The sequence below is a fragment of the Arachis hypogaea genome, chromosome 3 (assembly GCF_003086295.3).
Source record: "Arachis hypogaea cultivar Tifrunner chromosome 3, arahy.Tifrunner.gnm2.J5K5, whole genome shotgun sequence".
NCBI classification, from domain to species: domain Eukaryota; kingdom Viridiplantae; phylum Streptophyta; class Magnoliopsida; order Fabales; family Fabaceae; genus Arachis; species Arachis hypogaea.
Window position 1 is genome coordinate 104,641,994 of NC_092038.1, and position 7,262 is coordinate 104,649,255.

At 42.3% G+C, this 7,262-nt stretch overlaps 1 non-coding gene across 1 annotated transcript; it reads right to left on the reverse strand.

The window, feature by feature from the left end:
* Window positions 1–4,106: 4,106 nt before the first annotated feature.
* On the reverse strand, window positions 4,107–4,214 carry LOC112793149 (small nucleolar RNA R71). Its single transcript, XR_003197857.1, has one exon. It is a non-coding gene; the product is annotated as a small nucleolar RNA R71 (small nucleolar RNA).
* Between the last annotated feature and the right edge of the window lie 3,048 nt (window positions 4,215–7,262).

Here is a 7,262-nt window from a genome sequence, read left to right on the forward strand (position 1 = left end):
ACAACAGAGATTCGCATACAAGGTGCACAAAAGGAAAAGAATGAAAAGATAGAGGCACCCAAACTTAAACTCAAAGCACTGCCACCCACTCTCAAATATGCATACTTAGGAAAGAATGAAAGTTACCCAGTAATCATAAACTCATCCCTCAGCCAAGATCAAGAGGATGAACTACTCCAAGTATTGCGAAAGCATAAGGATGCCATTGGATGGACCCTCGCTGACCTGAAGGAAATCAGTTCAGCTATATGCATGCATAAAATACTGTTGGAAGATAATGCCAAACCATCCATTCAATCCCAAAGGAGGCTTAACCCAATCATGAAGGAAGTGGTACAGAAAGAAGTTATGAAATTATGGCAGGGAGGAGTAATCTACCTTATCTCAGACAGCCCCTGGGTCAGCCCCGTGCATGTCATGCCCAAAAAAGGAGGAATCACTGTAGTCCCCAATGAAAAGAACGAACTAATTCCTACAAGGACCGTCACAGGATGGCGGATGTGCTAGACTACCGAAACTCAATGAGGCTACACGAAAGGATCATTTCCCCCTCCCATTCATGGATCAGATGTTGGAAAGACTCGCAGGACACGCATATTATTGTTTTCTCGACGGTTATTCAGGATATAACCAAATAGTGGTTGATCCCAGAGACCAAGAGAAAACCTCATTTACTTGCCCATATGGAGTGTTTGCCTACAGGAGCATGCCATTTGGGCTATGTAATGCACCTGCGACTTTCCAACATTGCATGCTTTCTATATTCTCTGATATGATAGAGAAATTCATTGAAGTTTTTATGGATGATTTCTCGGTATTCGGAGATTCCTTTACTAGCTTTCTGAATCACCTAGCATCGGTATTGAAAAGGTGCCAAGAGACCAATCTGGTCTTGAACTGGGAGAAATGTCACTTTATGGTGACAGGAGGAATAGTCCTTGGCCATAAGCTTTCTAACCAAGGCATTGAGGTGGACAGGGCTAAGGTGGAACTTATTGAAAAACTTCCTCGACCTAGTGATGTCAAGGCAATTAGAAGTTTTTTAGGACATGCTGGCTTTTACAGAAGGTTTATTAAAGATTTTTCAAAGATAGCCAAGCCCTTGAGCAATCTCCTTGTATCTGACACACCATTTATCTTTGATGAAACATGCATGCTAGCATTCGAGAATTTAAAAAAGAGATTGTCCTCTGCTCCTATCATTTCCCCACCTGATTGGAACTTACCTTTTGAATTGATGTGTGATGCATCTGATTTTGTAGTTGGAGCAGTGTTAGGGCAGAGGAAAGATAACTTAGTCCATGTGATATACTATGCTAGCAAAGTCCTCAATGATGCTCAAAGAAACTATACCACTACTGAAAAGGAGTTGCTAGCAATAGTTTTTGCATGTGACAAGTTCAGATCATACATCATTGGTGCTAAAGTGATTATTTTCACAGATCACACAGCACTTAAATATTTGTTTGCCAAGCAAGAATCAAAACCAAGACTAATAAGATGGATCTAATTGTTGCAGGAATTCAACATTGAAATAAGAGATAAGAAAGGAGTGGAGAACAAGGTAGCAGATCACCTATCTAGAATCCGTCATGAGGAAGGTGGAACACATGATACAAGTGTGAACGAGCTCTTCCCTGATGAGCAATTGATGACAATTCACAAAGCTCCATGGTTTGCAGACATTGCCAACTTCAAGGCAACCGGGGCCCTACCTCCAGGGATTAATAAACATCAAAAAAGAAAGCTCATAAATGATGCAAAATATTTTGTCTGGGATGAGCCATATCTCTTCAAGAAGTGTTCACATGGAATCCTTAGAAGATGTGTCTTGGAAGAAGAAGGACGAGAGGTCCTATGGAATTTCCACAGCTCATGCTATGGAGGCCATTTTGGAGGGGACAGAACTGTAGCAAAGGTGTTACAAAGCAGATTCTTTTGGCCCACCCTTTTCAAGGATGCCAAAGAACTAGTAAAGAGCTGCAATGAATGCCAAATTTCTGGAAACTTGCCCAAAAGAAATGAGATGCCACAAATTTCATCCTAGAATTGGAACTGTTTGATGTGTAGGGAATAGATTTCATCGGACCATTCCCAACCTCATATTCAAACAAGTACATCTTGGTAGCAGTGGATTATGTTTCCAAGTGGGTAGAGGCTATTGCCACTCCAACGAATGATAACAAGATGGTCATGAACTTCCTCAGGAAGAATATCTTCAGCCATTTTGGAGTCCCCCGAGCACTCATCAGTGATGGAGGGAGTCATTTTTGTAACAGACCACTAGAAGCTCTCCTCCTACGATATGGGATAAAGTACAAGGTTGCCTGATGAGCGGATAATTTGTACGCTTTTTGGCATTGTTTATAGTATGTTTTTAGTATGTTCTAGTTAGTTTTTAGTATATTTTTATCATTTTTTAGTTAAAATTCACTTTTCTGGACTTTACTATGAGTTTGTGTGTTTTTCTGTGATTTCAGGTATTTTCTAGCTGAAATTGAGGGACCTGAGCAAAAATCTGATTCAGAGACTAAAAAGGACTGCAGATGCTGTTGGATTCTGACCTCCCTGCACTCGAAGTATATTTTCTGGAGCTACAGATGCCCAATTGGCGCGCTCTCAACGGCGTTGGAAATTAGACATCCTGGGCTTTCCAGCAATATATGATAGTCCATACTTTGCTCAAGATTTGATGGCCCAAACCGGCGTTCAAAGTCACCATCAGAATTCCCAGCGTTAAACGCCGGAACTGGCACAAGGATGGGAGTTAAACGCCCAAACTGGGCCCGGAAGTGGATTTTTATGTCATTTACTCATCTCTGTAAATCCTAGGCTACTAGTTCTCTATATATAGGACCTTTTACTATTGTATTTTCATCTTTAGATCATTTTAGATCTTTTGATCACGTTTGGGGGCTGGCCTCTCGGCCATGCCTAGACCTTGTTCTTATGTATTTTCAACGGTGGAGTTTTTACACACCATAGATTAAGGTGTGGAGCTCTGCTGTACCTCGAGTTTTAATGCAATTACTATTGTTCTTCTATTCAATTCCGCTTGTTCTTGTTCTAAGATATCACTTGTTCTTCAACTTGATGAATGTGATGATCTGTGACACTCATCATCATTCTCACCTATGAACGTGTGCCTGACAACTACCTCCGTTCTACCTTAGATTGGGTGGATATCTCTTGGATTCTTTAACCGGAATCTTCGTGGCATAAGCTAGAATTGATGGCGGCATTCAAGAGAATCTGGAAGGTCTAAACCTTGTCTGTGGTATTCTGAGTAGGATTCAATGATTGAATGACTGTGACGAGCTTCAAACTCCTGAAGGCTGGGCGTTAGTGACAGACGCAAAAGAATTACTGGATTCTATTCCGACCTGATTGAGAACCGACAGATGAATAGCCGTGCCGTGACAGGGTGCGTTGAACATTTTCACTGAGAGGATGGGAGGTAGCCACTGACAACGGTGAAACCCTTGCATACAGCTTGCCATGGAAAGGAGTAAGAAGGATTGGATGAAGACAGTAGGAAAGCAGAGAGATGGAAGGGACCAAGCATCTTCATACGCTTATCTGAAATTCCTACCAATGGATTACATAAGTATCTCTATCTTTATCTTTATGTTTTATTCATCATTCATTACCATTTGAGTTTGCCTGACTAAGATTTACAAGGTGACCATAGCTTGCTTCATACCAACAATCTCTGTGGGATCGACCCTTACTCGCGTAAGGTTTATTACTTGGACGACCCAGTACACTTGCCCGACTTCTATGGGAGAAGCATCTCTATCCCTGCCATTGGAGCAAACAACTTTGAGCTTAAGCCTCAATTAGTTTCTCTAATGCAACAGAATTGCAAGTTTCATGGACTTCCATTGGAAGATCTTCATCAGTTTTTAGCTGAATTCTTGCAAATCTGTGACACTGTCAAGACCAATGGGGTTGACCCTCAGGTCTACAGACTTATGCTATTCCCTTTTGCTGTAAGAGACAGAGCTAGAATATGGTTGGACTCACAACCTAAAGAAAGCCTGAACTCTTGGGAAAAGCTAGTCAATGCCTTCTTGGCAAGGTTCTTTCCACCTCAAAAATTGAGTAAGCTTAGAGTGGAAGTCCAAACCTTCAGACAGAAGGAAGGAGAATCCCTCTATGAAGCTTGGGAAAGATACAAACAATTAATCAGAAAGTGTCCCTCTGATATGCTTTCTGAATGGAGCATCATAGGTATTTTCTATGATGGTCTGTCTGAACTGTCCAAGATGTCTTTGGACAGCTCTGCTGGAGGATCTCTTCATCTGAAGAAGACGCCTACAGAAGCTCAAGAACTAATTGAAATGGTTGCAAATAACCAATTCATGTACACTTCTGAAAGGAATCCTGTGAACAATGGGACAAATCAGAAGAAAAGAGTTCTTGAGATTGATACTCTGAATGCCATATTGGCTCAGAGCATAATATTGACTCAGCAAGTCAATATGATTTCTCAAAGTCTGTCTGGAATGCAAAATGCACCAGGTAGTACTAAGGAAGCTTCATCTGAAGAAGAAGCTTATGATCCTGAGAACCCTTCAATGGAAGAGGTGAATTACATGGGAGAACCCTATGGAAACACCTATAATCCTTCATGGAGAAATTATCCAAATCTTTCATGGAAGGATCAACAGAGACCTCAACAAGGTTTCAACAACAATAATGGTGGAAGAAACAGGTTTAGCAACAGCAAGCCCTTTCCATCATCTTCTCAGCAACAGACAGAGAGTTCTAAGCAGAACACCTCTGACTTAGCAACCATGGTCTCTGATCTAATCAAAACCACTCAAAGTTTCATGATTGAAACAAGGTCCTCCATTAGAAATTTGGAGGCACAAGTGGGTCAGCTGAGTAAGAAAATTACTGAACTCCCTCCTAGTACTCTTCCAAGCAATACAGAAGAAAATCCAAAAGGAGAGTGCAAGGCCATCAACATGGCCGAATTTGGAGAGGAGGAAGAGGCAGTGAACGCCACTGAGGAAGACCTCCATGGACGTCCACTGGCCTCCAATGAGTTCCCTAATGAGGATCCATGGGAATCTGAGGCTCAAAATGAGACCATAGAGATCCCATTGGACATACTTCTGCCATTCATGAGCTCTGATGAGTATTCTTCCTCTGAAGAGGATGAGTATGTCACTGAAGAGCAAGTTGCTAAATACCTTGGAGCAATCATGAAGCTAAATGACAAGTTATTTGGTAATGAGACTTGGGAGAATGAACCCCCTTTGCTCACCAAAGAATTGGATGACTTGTCTAGGCAGAAACTGCTTTAAAAGAGACAGGATCCTGGGAAGTTTTCAATACCTTGTACCATAGGCACCATGACCTTCAAGAAGGCCTTGTGTGACCTAGGGTCAAGTGTAAACCTCATGCCTCTCTCTGTAATGGAGAAGCTAGGGATCTTTGAGGTGTAAGCTACAAAAATCTCACTAGAGATGGCAGACAATTCAAGAAAACAAGCTTATGGACTTGTAGAGGATGTTCTGGTAAAAGTTGAAGACCATTACATCCCTGCTGATTTCATAGTCCTAGAGACTGGGAAGTGCATGGATGAATCCATCATCCTTGGCAGACCCTTCCTAGCCACAGCAAAGGCTGTGATTGATGTTGATAGAGGAGAATTGATCATTCAAGTGAATGAAGAATCCTTTGTGTTTAAGGCTCAAGGATATCCCTCTGTCACCATGGAGAGGAAGCATGAAGAGCTTCACTCAAAACAGAGCCAGACAGAGCCCCCACAGTCAAACTCTAAGTTTGGTGTTGGGAGGCCACAACCAAATTCTAAGTTTGGTGTTGAACCCCCACATTTAAACTCTAAGTTTGGTGTTGGGAGGTTCCAACATTGCTCTGAGTATCTCTGACGCTCCACGAGAGCCCACTGTCAAGCTACTGACAATAAAGAAGCGCTTGTTGGGAGGCAACCCAATGTTATATTTTATCTATTTTCCTTTGTTATTTTATGTTTTCTGTAGGTTGATGATCATGAGAAGTCACAAAATCAATTGAAAAAGCAAAAACAGAATAAAAAACAGAAAGAAAAACAGCACACCCTAGAGGAAGATCTTGTTGGCGTTTAAACGCCAGTAAGGCTAGCAGATGGGCGTTTAACGCCCAGTCTGGCACCATTCTGGGCGTTTAACGCCAGAAAGGGGCACCAGATTGGCGTTAAACGCTAGAAAAGGGCAAGAACTTGGTGTTAAATGCCAGAAATGGGCACCAGCCCGGCGTTTAACGCCAGAATTGGCATAGGGAGGAATTTTGCTCGCCACTTGGTGCAGGGATGACTTTTCCTTGACACCTCAGGATCTGTGGACCCCACAGGATCCCCACCTACCCCAACACTCTCTCTCTTCTTCACCCATTCACCAATCACCTCAACACCTCTTCTCCAAAAACCCTTCACCTATCAAATCCCATCTTTCTCTTTACCACTCACATCCATCCTTCATAAAACCCCACCTACCCCACCATTCAAATTTAAACCACCCATCTTCACTCCTTCATTTTCACACAACCTAAACACTCTTTCTCTCCCTTTTTGGCCGAACCACAAAGCCATCTCCATCTCCTCTATTTCTTCTTCTTCTACTCTTTTCTTTCTTCTTTTGCTCGAGGACGAGCAAACCTTTTAAGTTTGGTGATGTAAAAGCATTGCTTTTTGTTTTTCCATAACCATTTATGGCATCCAAGGCCGGAGAAACCTCTAGAAAGAGGAAAGAGAAAGCAAAAGCTTCCACCTCCGAGTCATGGGAGATGGAGAGATTCATCTCAAGGGTGCATCAAGACCACTTCTATGAAGTTGTGGCCTTGAAGAAAGTGATCCCCGAGGTCCCTTTCAAACTCAAAAAGAGTTAATATCCGGAGATCCGACACGAGATCCGAAGAAGAGGTTGGGAAGTTCTTACCAACCCCATTCAATAAGTCGGAATCTTAATGGTTCAAGAGTTCTATGCCAATGCATGGATCACCAAGAACCATGATCAAAGTGTGAACCCGGACCCAAAGAATTGGCTTACTATGGTTCGGGGGAAATACTTGGATTTTAGTCCGGAAAATGTAAGGTTGGCATTCAACTTGCCCATGATGCAAGGAACATCCTTACACTAGAAGGGTCAACTTTGATCAAAGGTTGGACCAAGTCCTTACAGTCATTTGTGAAGAGGGCGCCCAATGGAAGAGAGATTCAAGAGGGAAGCCGGTTCAACTGAGAAGGCATGACC